The sequence below is a fragment of the Narcine bancroftii genome, chromosome 1 (genome assembly GCF_036971445.1).
Source record: "Narcine bancroftii isolate sNarBan1 chromosome 1, sNarBan1.hap1, whole genome shotgun sequence".
In the NCBI taxonomy this organism is placed as follows: Eukaryota; Metazoa; Chordata; class Chondrichthyes; order Torpediniformes; family Narcinidae; genus Narcine; species Narcine bancroftii.
Window position 1 is genome coordinate 82,221,200 of NC_091469.1, and position 16,094 is coordinate 82,237,293.

General features: G+C 41.4%; 2 long non-coding RNA genes across 2 annotated transcripts in view; one reads left to right on the forward strand and one right to left on the reverse strand.

Moving 5' to 3' along the window:
• Nucleotides 1-16,094, reverse strand: part of LOC138739300 (uncharacterized) — a 67,551-nt gene that overhangs the window by 47,949 nt on the left and 3,508 nt on the right. Inside the window, exon 2 of the long non-coding RNA XR_011342166.1 lies at nucleotides 6,496-6,567. This is a non-coding gene — a long non-coding RNA (uncharacterized lncRNA). The remainder of the gene's footprint in view (nucleotides 1-6,495; nucleotides 6,568-16,094) is intronic.
• Nucleotides 1-16,094, forward strand: part of LOC138739334 (uncharacterized) — a 35,985-nt gene that overhangs the window by 18,462 nt on the left and 1,429 nt on the right. The window lies entirely within an intron of this gene.

Sequence of the window (16,094 nt, forward strand, 5' to 3'; positions counted from 1 at the left end):
GTTCTCAAGAATTAAATGGTTCAGTTTAGTGATTTTTTTTTGGGGGGTGGGGGTTGTGTCAACAAGAAAAATAAGAAAATTTCTAGGCTGTTCAAAGTCATGAAGAGGCCAAATTGTTATCACAGAACCAATTTCTCAAGCTTCAGATAAGAATACATAAATGCTGTCTTAATGGAAATAACTTCAATCTGCACAGAAGTCTTGAAAAATAGTTTGGAACCATCAACTTTGAAATTAATGTTGTCACATCAGTTGAGGCTCTTTATTTACAATATTCTGAGTTATTTTCCACCTTAAGCTTCAGAATCATTAGTCATGTTATCCAATCTAACACAGGTAGGCCTGGGAACCACTGTTGTGATGTTTGATTACAAATATTTCTGTTCATAGGACTATTTTCCCAGATATCTTAATTGGGGCATTAAGACATATTAATGATTTCCACTAAAAATGAGGACAGATGAATATAAATGTACTTATCATTCCCTCACTATTATTTGCTGTAGTGATTTCAAGGCATTATTGATTTCTTGAATTTACGACATGTTTATATTCCAGCATCAAAATGCATGTGTCAACATAACTTTCAGAATCCAAGCCTATGATATAATTATTTTCTTAATTTGAAAACAGTAACACTTATTGTTGAAAACTTAGTCAATATTTTTATGGTATTATATTCTACCATATCACAAAATTGTGTTAAAGTAGGGAAGAAATACAGAGTCACTGGAAAGATTGAAAACAACCCCGACTCAGGCCTGAACTGGAAGATTGAATATTTGGAAAGAGAATGAGCTCCTTTTCTCTCAAAACATCAAGAGCAAAATAATCCAGCAAAATGTCACAATCTTCAAACTTGTACATTTGATAAGAGTGGATTAATTGGGCAGGAAAGATTGGTTGCATTTATAAGCGAAACATTGATACACTGTTTTCAGTTTAACATCAGGTTCTCAGAGTTATCCCATTGTCTGAAACCCTATTACAAAACCAAGCTGAATATAAAGCAATGTCCAGGAGAGTTGAAGCAATCTCAGGTAAAGATGCTAATATTTGCACAACACTCCTTGGCACGGTTTTACTGGTTATTCCTTGAGGAAGGGCTCTGGACTGAAACGTTAGCAATCTATCTTTGCTTTTTATGGTCACTGAAAAGGCTGACGCGAGTTCCTCTAGCATTTTGGTGTGTTTTTACTATTTACCTGTTGATCGGATGGGGTTTATTCACCACACTTTCACAGGTGGGTTTCTGCATAATTCTGAGGTTACTTTATGTAGTTTTGAAGTTTGCTGTAGTATGTCAATGTAGGTCTTGATTGTGCTATCTTTAACTGGCTTCAGATGACAAGATGAGCAGCAGTTGCTCTCCTCTCTGCCTTCTACAAAGACTTCTCCCATTATGAATCCCCCATCCACTCCTCCCTGCCCACTAATCACCCATTTGGCACCTACTCCTGTGACCACAGGAGATGCTCCACTTGCGCCCACACCACCTCACTCACCACCATTTGGGGCCCAAAATAGTCCTTCAAGAGAAGTAACACATCACTTGTGAAACTGCAGGGGTCATCTACTGCATTTGGTGCTCCCGTTGTGATCTCTTCTACATTGGAGAGACTGGTCACAGACTGGGAGATCACTTTGTTGAGCACCTTGCATCTCTTCGCTGCAATAGCGAGGATCTCCCAGTGGCCACTCAGACAGACTTCTCAGGTTTCTGTTACCACCCCAACCCCCTATCTATCCCTCTGTCTCCTTTCCTCTAGCTCTCTCTCTCCCTCTTCCTTTCTCCCTCAGTAACCTACCCCCAGCTCTGCACTCACAGAGCCAAACTCCACCCACCCAGTCCCTTCTCACCTTCCCTCTCTCCTGTCTTCCTATAAATATCAAATTAACACCTTTTGACTGTTGGTCTGTACCCCTCCTCTTGCCCTTTCTCCAGCCTTTTAATTCAGGTGCCTGCCTGCTTTTTTACACATACCTTGAAGAAGGACTCAAGCCCAAGACATTGTTTTCTTTACCTGCTGAGTTCCTCCAGCATTTCTTTTATATTCTTATCGCTATCACAGCATTTGCACACTTTTGTATTTCACAAGGAGCAATGGCCTGCTGGTCACAGACACTAATCAAAGAGAGATGCCCAGATAATGAGAGAGAAGGCCTGCAGCACAAAGACAACCAGCAGGGTGGGAGGATCAGGAGGAAGACCAGCAGAGAGCTGCAGCTGTCGGAAGGTGTTACCAGAGGATACTTGACACGTCTGAACACTAAAGTTACAGGAGCCTCAAAGTGCAAATAATGGTGGAAATCGGCATCATCACAGAAAAAAATTTTCTTTGAAAAATCCAACATGCTATGAATCTGGAAACAAAATTATTATTATCCCACTGCACTCTCCTTTGGCTTTGCCATGTGTTATATGTGACCCATATCTGCTGCTAGCACATTGCAATGTTGGGATTGTGGGTAGAATTAGAGACAATTAAGACAGCTACCAAAGAAAAAAGCAGGAAATTCAAGAAAACTTCACCGGTAGAGTAAAGTGGATCCATGACAATAAGAAGTAGTTGAGGTGAATTATGCAGATGCATTGAAATGATTAAAAGATTGTCATGACCTTAGCATTTCTGTTCAGCATTTGGTTTAATATATGAGTTAATGGTTTATTTGGATGGCAGCACACTTAAACAATTTACAAAATGTTGTAACTGCCAGAAGCAGACAGTGTTTACTAGGAAATGACAGAGCTGATGTTTCAGATTGATGACCTTTCATGAAAAATGAAAAAAAATGTTTTAGAGAAAGTGAGAGGAAGGTCAGAAAAAGTAAAAGGAAAGTCTGTGGTAGGTGGAGAGAAAGAGATTAAATAGGACTAAGTGGGGTAATGCCAAATGAAAGCATGAAATCAAGACTATGATTGAAGGAAAAGTTCAAAGTTCAGATTTATTGTCAGAGTAAATACATAACATCATTTACAACCCTTAAATACTTTTCCATGTGGCCCAGGCTGAATTTATACTTATCAGTAGAGTAAACTGTACTCAAGTAAAGGATGTGTATACACACACACACACACACACACACACACACACACACACACACACACACACACACACACACACACACACACACACACACACACACAAGAGAGAGAAATCTAAACAAAGAAAGAAATGTAAACAAACTGCAATAAAGAATCATTATTCAGTAACAAATTTCTTTCTTTTCTTCTTTGGCTTGGCTTCGCAGACGAAGATTTATGGAGGGGTATGTCCACGTCTGCTGCAGGCTCGTTGGTGGCTGACAAGTCTGATGCGGGACAGGCAGGCACGGTTGCAGCGGTTGCAAGGGAAAATTGGTTGGTTGGGGTTGGGTGCTGGATTTTTCCTCCTTTGTCTTTTGTCAGTGAGGTGGGCTCTGCAGTCTTCTTCAAAGGAGGTTGCTGCCCGCCGAACTGCCCGCCTCGCCAAAATGCACGGTTGGAAGCGATATCAGCCCACTGGCGGTGGTCAATGTGGCAGGCACCAAGAGATTTCTTTAAGCAGTCCTTGTACCTCTTCTTTGGTGCACCTCTGTCTCGATGGCCAGTGGAGAGCTCGCCATATAACACGATCTTGGGATGGTCCTCCATTCTGGAGACGTGACCCACCCAGCGCAGTTGGGTCTTCAGGAGCGTGGATTCGATGCTTGCAGACTCTACCAGCTCGAGTACTTCGATGTTGGTGATGAAGTCATTCCAATGAATGTTGAGGATGGAGCAGAGACAGCGCTGATGGAAGTGTTCTAGGAGCCGTAGGTGATGCCAGTAGAGGACCCATGATTCGGAGCCGAACAGGAGCGTGGGTATGACAACGGCTCTGTACGCTTTTCTTCAGGTGGTTGTTTTTCCAGACTCTTTTGTGTAGTCTTCCAAAGGCGCTATTTGCCTTGGCGAGTCTGTTGTCTATCTCTTTGTCGATCCTTGCATCCGAAATGGTGCAGCCGAGGTAGGTAAACTGGTTGACCATTTTGAGTTTTGTGTGCCTGACGGAGATGTGGGGGGGCTGGTAGTCATGGTGGGGAGCTGGCTGATGGAGGACCTCAGTTTTCTTCAGGCTGACTTCCAGGCCAAACATTTTGGCAGTTTCCCCAAAACAGGACGTCATGCGCTGGAGAGCTGGCTCTGAATGGGTAATATACAAGGTAATAGCCCTGATTGAATTGTTGTTTAGAAGTCTGACGATGTAGGGGTAGCAACTGTTCCTGAAGCTGGTGGCACAGGACTTGTGGCACCTATATCTCTTTCCTGATGGCAGCTGGGAGAACACAGCATGTACTGCGTGGTGTGGATCCTTGTTCTTGATGGTGGGAAGAGTTATGCCTGTGATGTACTGGGCTATGTTTTTACCTTTTTGTGGGGCTTTCCGCTCAGTGGTATTGGAGTCCCCATATCAGGGCATGATGCAGCTGGTCAGCACACTTTCTACTATAATCGTTACCACATTCTTTGGTATCAGTACAATTTAGCCCTCTTTGAAACACATGGGGACAATGCCCACTCAGAGTGGGACTTTGAAGATATCTGTGAATACATTGGCCAGTTGGTCAGCACGGGTTTTTAGTACTTAGTTGGGTACTCCATCTGCACTGGTTGCTTTCCTTGGATTCGCTCACCTGAAGGCAGCCTAAATATCATTCTCAGATACTGACAGTATAGGATCGTCAGAGTACATGGGGGTTCTGTTGCTCAAATCAGGCATAGACAGCAATGAATTCATCTATGAATGAACTTTTGCTGAATCCTACTGCACCTCATTTGATTTTGCAGCAGGTTATGTCATTTAGACCCTGCCAAAGCTGTCAAGCATCCTTCATATTTACCATTGTCATCTGGAATATCCACCTGTTCCTTGTATAGTGTTCTAGATCTCTAGATTTAAATGCCGGTGATCTGACTCTCAGCGGGTTCCAAATTTCATTGCTCATCCAGGGCTTCTGGTTGGGGAAAACGCTGAATGAATTGATGGGAAACCTTTATCTACATCTATTTCTATAAAGTGTAAAACCCTGGTTTAATAAGTAAAACTCACAGATGATCTTTTGAACACCACCTAATCCACGAACTCGAGGCAGTTCTGTAATTGTTCTTCAGCCTCCTTGCGACCACCTTCTAGCTGTCCTGATCTCTGGAGCCTCTCTTTTTAGGCTCTGTAAAAATGCAGACAGAATGATCCCAGCCAGGACATGCATCTTGCCAAAATACCGTCTCAGGAAGGAGTGATAGGCCTTCCTTATCTCCGTGAACAATAGGCTACATGCTGGTGGTAAATGGAGGAAGTATAAATAGAAGGAGTTGAATGAAATCTGACATGTTAAAAGTGGAAAACGAAGAATCAACAATATCAGAAATAGGAGATACAAATTAGATACAGTTTGTGAGAGATGAGTAAAACTAATATGAAAATATGAAAGATGAAGATGAAGCCAGTATGAATAAGATAAGGATAGATAATAGGTAATAGAATGTAGGAAGTAAAGTTAGTCTGAATAAGATAAGGATCTTCTAGCCCTTGCTAGAAGAAAGGGTAATTAGTAAGCCTGAATTAGCGAGTTCTGCATATAAGAAGTTAGTAAGCCCCTGAGAGTGGAGAAGGTGTGAATAAAGACAAAAGGCAGGTTTGTGAATAAGGACAATAAGGACAATGACATGATGGGACACCGACAGGATACCCCCTGGTCCTCCAAGTTCATAGAAACAGCACGTAGGCAGACAGGATTGCCTAATGCAAACTCATCCAGGAGGCAGAAGAATGTAAGGGGGAGGGTACTTCTACACTGAAATAAACTGTATAAAAGTTGGGTGAGCCCCAGTGTATGTGTGTATTCCCAGGGTAAGGGGAAGTACCCAACTTTGCATTGTTGTATAATAAATGTTCTTTGTTCTCAATTTTTGTCTTGAGCAAATTCTGTGAAGGTACTTATGTTTCTCACAAGTTCATTATCTGAAATTTTTAATTTTTTTTGTTGGGCCGAAAGGTTGTAATGTGCCAAGTTGGAAGATATGGAGTTATTCCTCAAATTTACAGTGAGCTTCATCATTGAAATAAAGAAGGCCAAAGTCAGTTGAGAGCAGAGGTGAGGTGGAGAATGAAAGCGATAGGTTTCTGAAAGCTCAGGGTCACTCTTGTAGAATCAATAAAAACTTTCTGCAAAGCAATCAGCTTTCTGCGTTTGCTTCCTCCAACAGAGCTAAGGCGACATTATAAATGCAATGCACTGTAATGATAGAGATCATGGTTGCAATGCAACTACCAATTCCTAACTGTTTAATTAGACTTGGCTGCCAGCCGGGGGTCGACACTGTGGTGATATGTAATTACACAACTAGATGCCTACCCCCTGCCAAGCATAGCAGACATGGTCAACAACATTGCGCAGTTTAAGGTGTTCTCCACCATAGACCTGAAGGCAGCATACCACCAACTGCCCGTTAGAAACAGCGATCGCACTTACACGGCATTTGAGGCAGACGGCAGGCTGTATCAATTTCTATGACTCCCCTTCGGTGTCATCAATGGAGTGTACCTGTTTCAGAGAGAAATGGACCGAATGGTCGATGAGTTCCAACTGAAAGCGGTGTTCCCCTACTTAGACAATAGATGCATATACAGTTATATCCAAGGGGAGTGTCCTTAACAGTAGAGATAATGCACAGCCAATGTTAGTACAGCAAGGCTCGCCAGAGGGGAGACAGGCAGCATGGCAGAAATTCACCACAGTCTATAGTCTATTGACTACAGCCAGACAATCAACCGCTACACTAACCTGGATGCCTACCCCCTGCCACGCATCAATGTCTCGTATCAGTGGATCGTATGCCCGCAACAATTCTGTTCATAATAAGGTCCTCCGCATACTCCTGGGTTGATACTGCTTTAAAGTTGCAGCCTCTCGCCAGGTCTTTCAGAGAGAGTATAAAGTCTCTGGCAGACTCCCCTACTTGTTATGACCTGGTCATGAGCCTGTACCAGGAGTGGAGTTCACTATGCTCCTTATTGTAATGCCTCTGTAAAGTGCTCATTGCCTCTTGGTAGGACCTGGCATCCTGTATAAGGGAGTAAGGATGTCTCCCAGCTGTGCTAACAGCAGCATTAATAGCTCTTTGTCCAATGCCTCAGCACCCTCCATGTAATTCAGAAAGCATCTCTGCCAGAGGCCGAAGTGCATGCCGGCTCCGGGATTTCTGGGGACGAGCTCTAGCCTGTCTGGTCGCAGCACATGGCTAAGCCACAGTCTCCGGTCCCTTAGGTGTAGCAAGGGTGGACCCTGGGGTACTAGGACCTGCTGGTAGAGCCTTTGTGGGGCTTTTGTCTGCTGGAGGAGTAACCTGGGTGCTTGGGGCTGTTGGCTGAGTCTCTGGCTTTTGGACATTTGCAGCAGGCTTAGGGGGGATCCCTAAGCCTGTAGCTTCAGGTCTCCGTGGTACTGGGGAAACTGCTGCTGGGGAAGTGACGGTAGCGGTGTCTGCTTTCTGTGGCTCTGGAGTGGTCGGGAATTCTGCACATAAGTGGCAATCGGGAACAAGACTTGTGGAGATCCTTCCACCCGCACTTCTAGTGGCCCCTTTCTGATTGAACCGGGGTTTAGGGTATAAAATTGAAGTGCCAGTTGATGTGGTCAAACAATAATCATTACTTTTATTAGCAGAAACTCATGGTACAATAATGAAAGACAATAGATGCATATACAATTATATCCAAGGGGAGTGTCCTTAACAGTAGAGATAATGCACAGCCAATGTTAGTACAGCAAGGCTCGCCAGATGGAAGACATACAGCTTGGCAAACATTCACGACAGACACACAGTATGCAGATCTGTAATGGAGACTTGCAGCCTCATGGCCTGCCCAATGGTGCTGTTTACATCAACTTTAAAGTAAAGAACTTTTTCCTTCATCCATGTGTTGTCTAAAAACTCACACATATGAATACATGATGAAACTTGGTGTCAGAAGTGAGATGAAGGAAATTAGAAGGAAATACTTTATAAGGTAAAATCTAAAGTCAGCAACTGATCAGTGAAGGGAAGCTAATATGGAGGAAAAATGGAAGGATTACATCTACCAGCAAAATTTCATCTGACAGATAATGTGGCTGAAAATTGGAACAAATTTAAACAGCATTTTGGATTGTATTTAGTGGTCATTGAAGCTGATGAGAAAAGAGATTAAGTTAAAATGCCACTTTTCTTACATGTTGTGGTTGATGAAGTCCTGGAGGTGTATAATAACTTCACATTTGCTACTGAAGGAGACAAAGTGAAAATGGAAAAAATAATGGAACAGTTGAGGCATACTGCATACCTAAATGTAACATGATATTTGAGAGGCATAGATATTTCATGTGTACAGAAAATGGAAGAAAGTATTGATCAGTATGTGTCTGATTGAGAAACAGAACCAAAACATATGAATTTGGTGGATTGATTGACTCGCTAATAAAAGATAGACTTTGTGTGTGGAATTGCAGATAATAGTCTAAGGGAAAGAAGGCTAAGAGAGCAAAATGTAGACATGAAGAAAGTCATAGCACTCTATAGGGCTACAGAAACTGTAAAACTTTAGTCAAAAGAGCTGTTCAGTGAAACTAGCTGCAACGTGGATGCAGTGAGCAAGAACAGACATAAACCGTCGTGCAAAATGGAAAGACAGGCATGGCCAGTGAACAAAAATGAAAGGGATGAGCAAAAGCCATGTCATCGATGCGGAACACAACACCTACCAAAAAAATGTCCAGCATATGGTAAAACATGCTATATGTGCAACAAAAGCAACGTGCGGCCTAATTTGGAGTTCTGTGTGCAGTTCTGGTCGCCTAATTATAGGAAGGATATAAACAGAGTGGAGAGAGTGTAGAGAAGGTTTACCAGAATGTTACCTGGGTTTAAGCATCTAGAGTATAGGGAGAGATTGGACAGATTAGGTCTTTATTCTTTGGAGCGTAGAAGGTTGAGAGGGGATTTGATAGAAGTATTTAAGATTATGAAAGGGATAGACAGAGTGGATGTGGATAGACTATTTCCGTTAAGAGGAGGAAAGATTAAAACAAGAGGACATGAGTTAAGAATTAAGGGGCAGAGGTTTAGAGGTAACATGAGGGGAAACTTCTTTACTCAGAGAATGGTAGCCATGTGGAATGATCTTCCGGGAGAAATAGTGGCGGCGGAGTCAATTGTATTATTTAAGAAAAGGTTGGACAGGTATATGGATGAGAAGAAGATGGAGGGTTATGGGCATTGTGCAGGGAGGTGGGACTAGAAAGGGGTGTTTGGTTCGGTGCGGACTAGAAGGGCCTAATGGCCTGTTTCCGTGCTGTAATTGTTATGTTATATGTTATGTTATGTTATTATCTCCGTTGCTGTAGGAACCAAGTGCAACAAAGCAAGGTTCATGCAGTAGATGAAAGGGAGATAGAGGAATTCTATGTAAATGTTGTGACTGAAAACAAAAAAAAACAAAGATTGGATACTGAGATTAAAAGTGAATGATATTTACATTTCAGTTAAATTGGATACTGGATCACAAATTAATGTAATATCAGAAACTGATTTTAAGATTAGACCGAGACCAAAGATGTATGGAACAAAAGTGAAGGTAACAGGATATTCAAGTACTAATATACCAGTGCAAGGAGAATGCATGGTTAAAGTGAAACACAAGGACAAAGAGCATATGCTAGCATTCATCGTGGTACCAAAGGATGTACAGGCCATACTAGGTTTAACAGCCTGTGAGAAACTGAATCAGGTAAAAAAGAGTCCTTGTTGTGGAAAGCGAAGGAGTGACAGTCTATGATGAACTCATGAAGGAGTAGAATGACCTATTTCAGGGTCAAGGCTGCCTTCCAGGAGAACACATGATCAGAGTGGATAAACATGTGCCACCGATAATACATACATGCAGAAAAGTTCCATTTGCACTTCAAAAGCAACTAAAAGCCGAGTTGAACAGGATGGAAAGCCTGAACGTGATTCAGAAGATGAGCCAATGGAGTGGGTGAGTTCACTCATTGTTGTGAACAAAAAGAATGGAAAGCTTAGAATATGCCTGGATCCAAGAGATCTAAACAGAGCAATAAAGAGAAAACACTTTAAGCTTTCGACGCATGAAGAAATCATGTCACAGTTTGCAAATGCAACATTTTTCAGCAAGTTAGATGCATCATCAGGATTTTGGCAGTTAAAATTGGATGAAATAAGTTCAAGACTGTGCATGTTCAATAGTCCATTTGGAAGATACAGATTCCTAAGGTTACCATTCTGAATTGCCTCAACTCCTGAAGTGTATTACAAAACTATCCATATAGTCTATGAGCACATGGACGGAGTTGATACCTCAATGGATGACATCATAGTATGGGGAACCACAAAAATGGAGCATGATGAGAGACTAAGGAAAATGCTGGACGCACCAAGGAAAGCAAACCAGAAGCTGAATAGAGAGAAATGTCAGCTCAAAGTGACAGAACTAACATTTGTGGGAGATATTATTGGCATTGAGGGCATCAGACCATATCCCAGAAAGGTGTACAGTATTGGGAACATGCCAAGGCCACAAAACAAAAAGGATATACAAAGGTTTAATGGAATGGTCAACTATATGGGTAAATTCATATCCAACCTCTCAGAAAAGATGGCTCCATTGAGAAGACTAACAGAAAAGAACATGAGCATGAAAATTCATGGAGCAAACTAAAGAAACTGCTCACAGAGGAACCAATTCTGTGGTTTGACGACCCAGTGAGACCCATCAAGATCATCAGACACATCACATAGTGGGCTCCGTGCAGTTCTTCTGCAAAAATACAATGACTGAAAACCCATTGTATATGCATCACACCCACTGACAGACGCAGAGATGCGATATACTCAAATTGAAAAGGAGCTGCTCAGCATCACATACGCCTGTGAAAGATTTCATCAGTTTGTGTCAGGACAAGCATTCAGTGTAGGGACTGACCATAAGCTCTTGATTGCATTGTTCCAAAAGACATTAAATGAATGTCCATTTAGAATACAAAGAATGTTGGTTAGGCTGCAACACTAGACACTGAATGTGCCATACACTCCAGGTAAGCTAATGTACACAGCAGACACATTGTCTAGAGCTGTTGACATAGAGAGAGCCCACAAACACCAAAATGGATGAAGACGTGAATGCCTTCGTGGACATGATCACAAGTTCACTGCCCATATCAGGTGCAAAAATGTAGCTCATAAAGTCAGAGACAAACAAAGATGTAACTCTGAGACAACTGAGAAAAAGCATCTTGGATGGATGGCCCAACATGAAGCAGGACTGCTCACCTGACATTTCAGAGTACTGGAACTGAAGGGCAGAACAATCAGTGGTTGAAGACATCATCTACAAATGAAGCAAAATCCTTACCCCAAAGAGTCTAAGAAAAGAGATGCTAAAAAGGATCCATGGAGGACATCTCAGTATCAAAAAGTGTAAGAAAAAAACATGAGAGGTGATGCACTAGCCAGGAATCAAAAATGATATAACAAATGTAGTGTCAAACTGTACAGTATGCTAGAAATATCAAGCAAGCAATCCATACAGAACTTACCAGAAGGTAGTCGCTGACCTATTTGAATGTCAAAGGAAGGACTATCTTGTGATCACAGACTATTACTCCTGTATCCAGAGGTGTCCAGACTGAACACCATCACTGCAGATGCTGTAATAACAGGTATGAAAGCCATATTCTCCAGACATGGTGTGGCAAGTGAGGTCTTCACAGACAATGGAGCCCAGTTTTGCAATTTAAAGTTCCAACAGTTTGCCAAAGAGTGGGACTTTGTACACACCACATCAAGGCCTCATTTTCCACAGTCCAATGGTCTAGTATAAAAATCAGTACAGACAGTGAAAATACTGATGAACAAGGCAAAAGACAATGGAACAGACTTTAACCAGAGCATGCTCGTATACCGCACAATACCGCTCAAGTGTGGTATGTCACCAGCACAACTCCTTATGGGCCATAGACTAAGATCAAACCTACCCATTCAGGAAAACCTCCTAAAAATAAAAGGGGAGGAGAAAGTGAGGAAGTTCAAAGAACAACAGAAAGAAAAGCAAAAGTATTATTTTGACAGAGGAACAAAAACCTACCAGAACTCTACACTGGTGACTAAGTAAGGCGAAAAGACAAAACAAACTTTTGGACTCAGAAGGGAACTGTCCTTAGAGAAGTCCAACCAATATTATACACCATTCGACAGATGAAGGTGCTGTTCTGCAAAGAAATTGTTGAGATCTTCAAATGGGACCAGCCACAGTAGACAGAAAGACAGATACTGTTGAACAACCTGAATGCACATCTGAGAAGACATCATCTTAGGCAACAACTCAGATTCAAGGACAATCAAGCAGGAGATTGTCAAGACACATGAATCTCCCAAGAGATTCATTGAGCAAATTTAAAGACTCCTGTTATAGAATGAAGTAATGCTATCTTATTCGCTCTTCAATTTTTAATGTATCTAAATGTGAGTACACAAAACAAGTTTTAAAAATGTTAACAATGTTGATAATAATGAAAGTGTAGTTCTTGATGTTAAAGTTAAAATTGCAGAGTTATACAAAGAAAACATGTTCGTTAAAAGTAAGCTACTTTTATTTTAAGAAAGGGAGATGTAATGATAGAGATCATGGTTGCAAAGCAACTAGTAATGCCTTACTGTTTGATTAGACTTGGCTGCCAGCATGGGCTGACACACAGTATGCAGTATCTGTAATGAAGACTTGCAGCTTCAAGGCCTGCCTCACGGTGCTGTTTACAACAACTTTAAAGTAAAGATCCTTTTCCTTCATCCATGTATTGTCTTAAGAGTTCACACATACGAATACAAAATGAATCATGCACTATGTGGGAAGTATGTGCAAATTGTCACAATTTCTGGAAAGATGGCTTTGGGTCCCAGTATGGTGAGAAAGAAGGAGTCATATAGTCAGCCTGCATGGAACAGGACCTTTTGCCCAAGTCATCTAGTGGACCAAGTTGGCAATTTGGGCTAGTCCGTATCTCTGCATTGTTCCATAACACCAAAGACTTTTCTTTCTGCATATCGCTTCAGATATTAAATTTCAATTTCAAACTTCAATGAGGTAAAAAGGCAGGTTACACATCTCCTACAGTTGGTTGGGAAGATGGTGTGGGAATGGCAGCAGATATTGGTGAAAATGGAAGAGTGAATCAGGGCAACATGGAGGAAACTATCTTTCAGGAAGGCTGAAAGAGGAAGGGAGGAAAAGATGTCTAGAGTGGTATCAAGTTGAGGAGTCAAAAATTGTGTATTATGACCCATTAATGAAGAGACTGATGGGATGGAAGGTGAGTGGATTTTTGTGTCTTGACTTCTTGAGTATTTAAGGTGCTATCAATGACAGAACTTTTCAGAATGTGTATTCATTGTTACATTACAACAAATAAGGAAAACCATATAAAACATCATGAAACAGAAAATAAAGGCAGGACAAACAATTCAACCCTTTAAGCTTGCTTCGCAGTTCAGTATAATCATGGCTAATCATTTGTTGTCAGACATTTTTTTTCCATTCTCTCCCTAATTTCTTACTGTGGGCAGAGAAGGTAAATGACTGCAGTCAGATGATAAAAGTTATACCTTGCACAAAGGAAGATAATTGTTGTTGGAGTCAATCATCCCAACTCAAGGACATCACTGCAGGTTTATTTTCAGGACAGAAGAATGCTCAGCCAAGCCTTCAGTGCCTTCATCAATGGCCTTCCTTCTTCCATGCAGTTAGAAATATGAGCCAATATGAGGCAATTTTTAACTCCTTTTCAACATGTGGACAATACTTAATCATGAGCTGATTGACAGCAAGTAAAATTCTTGCCACAGAAGTGCCAAGCAATGACTCTCCAACAACAGAGTTTATGCTTGACATTCAATGGCATTTCCACCACCTTGTTTTCCATCATCAACATTCTGGGGACATTATTGACCAGGTACCCAAATGAGCTATCCACATTAATTCTGTGTCAATAGAGATGGGCATCCTGTGGTGAGCGGTTCTCCTCCTACTTCCCCAATTCTGTTCACCATCTAACACAAGTCAAGAATGTCATGAAACATTCAATTCATCAGGGTGATTATAACTTCAACAGCACACAGGAAGCTCAACAATATCCAGACAAAGAAGTCTGTTTGATTGCCATCTATACATTATACCAAAAATGGATCCCTTTCATAGACCACCCCTGTTCTACAGAGGCAGCAATGTGTATTGTCGATACGTTGCACTGCAGTTACATGCTTAGCCTACCTTAACAGCCCCCATCAACAGTTGCCCACCTGACATTTTCTTCCCAAGATCACAGTGTGCTGACCTGGAAACTTATCACCAGTCCTTTAGCATGACTGAGTCTAAATCATGTAACTACCTCCTGTGTGAATACATTCACCAGAAAGACTATAAAAGTAAAGGAGGTGGTTCACACTAGCTGAAAGATATTTGACACTGCATTGCCTATTGTAATCAAGATCAAAGTAACCTTGAAGTTCATCCCCTCCAATATTTTCCAGAAGGGCAGCATGGTTATTGTCGTAGTTAAGCACAACACGATTACAGAGGCAGCAAACCCAGGTTTGAATCCAGTCTTCTCTGTAAGGAGTTTGTACGTTCTCCATGTGTCTGTGTGGATTTTCTCTGGTTACTCTCATTTCCTACCACATTCCAAAGACAATTGGGGTTAGTATTTAATTGGTTACATTGGTGTATCTGGGCAGATCTGGCTCGTGGGCCAGAGGGACCTGTTACTGTGCTGTATCTCTAAATTGTTACAATGTGACTGTCAGTCATTATTTTCTCCAAGAAGCTCCACATTGATTAGTTCAGTTATTTGGAATATTACAGAATTTAGGTGTTGGTTAGATATGGGGAAATAAAACAAATAATGCATGGCATTGCCCACGTTATGCTGCAGATTGCTTCAATTGTCTTGGTTGCCCTGCTGAATGAAATTCATATGGCATGTGGATAAAAGCATTCACATTTCAAAGGGGGATGACTAGCTGCTGGTGGAGCTTCCGTTTGTCAGGCAGATTACATTGGGTTGGAGGAATGAAGGACAAAAAAGGATAATAAATCAAGAAAGCCCACTTCTATCGCCACATGCCATGCTGGTCACTTATAACGACCAGCTTGATGCAGCCTGAGGAGAGATGGTTTGCAGACAAGTTCAGCCTTTTTAATAATTAAACCATTTTAAGCAGTATGGTTGGAGGGCCAGATTCCACAAATCATTTCCCATGACTGAACGCAAGTGCCAGATGCAAGTTAACTATGAAGAAAAGTGCTGAGTATTTTTAATATGATGAGCAGCAGGAAAGCAATTTCTTGGACAATTTAGTAGTTTATTAATTGATTAGTTCATTCACCAACAAAAAGGAACAGTAAATATTCATTAGGCAGCACAATGAAATGAGATATTTCCCAGAATGACAGAAAGAAAGAGGGAACTTGAGATTTATATTGAGCCATTCATGACCTTCTAAAATCTCTAAATGCTTTATGGCCAAGTAATTCATTTTGCAGTTAAGTGCCTTTTGTAATATAAGAGTTACAAGAGCCAAATTGTACCCTGCAAATATCTTCCTCAGCAGAGTTAATCAAGAATGTCTGCAGATGCTGGGGTCGAGTACAATACACAAATGTACAGGAGAAACCCAGCAGATCATACAGTATCCATAGGAAATAAAGCATAACTAATGTTTTGGGTTCTTCGTCAGGTCATGAATGCACTTAGAGATTTTAGGTCATGAATAGGAACATCTGGACATGTGTCTGGAAGGGAGAGTTTGTGCTTTAAGGAGTAATTGGATAGGCTAGGACTGTTTGCCCTTGATCAATAAAGTATGAGGGAATGATCTTATAGAATTTTTAATTTATTATGAGGGCCACATGTAGTGTAGATAGCCACAGTCTTCTGTTCCCAGGGTAGAAAAGTCTAAAACAAGAGAGCATAGGTTTAAGGGGAGAGGGGAAAGATTGAAAGAGAATCCAAGTGCAAAGTTTTTA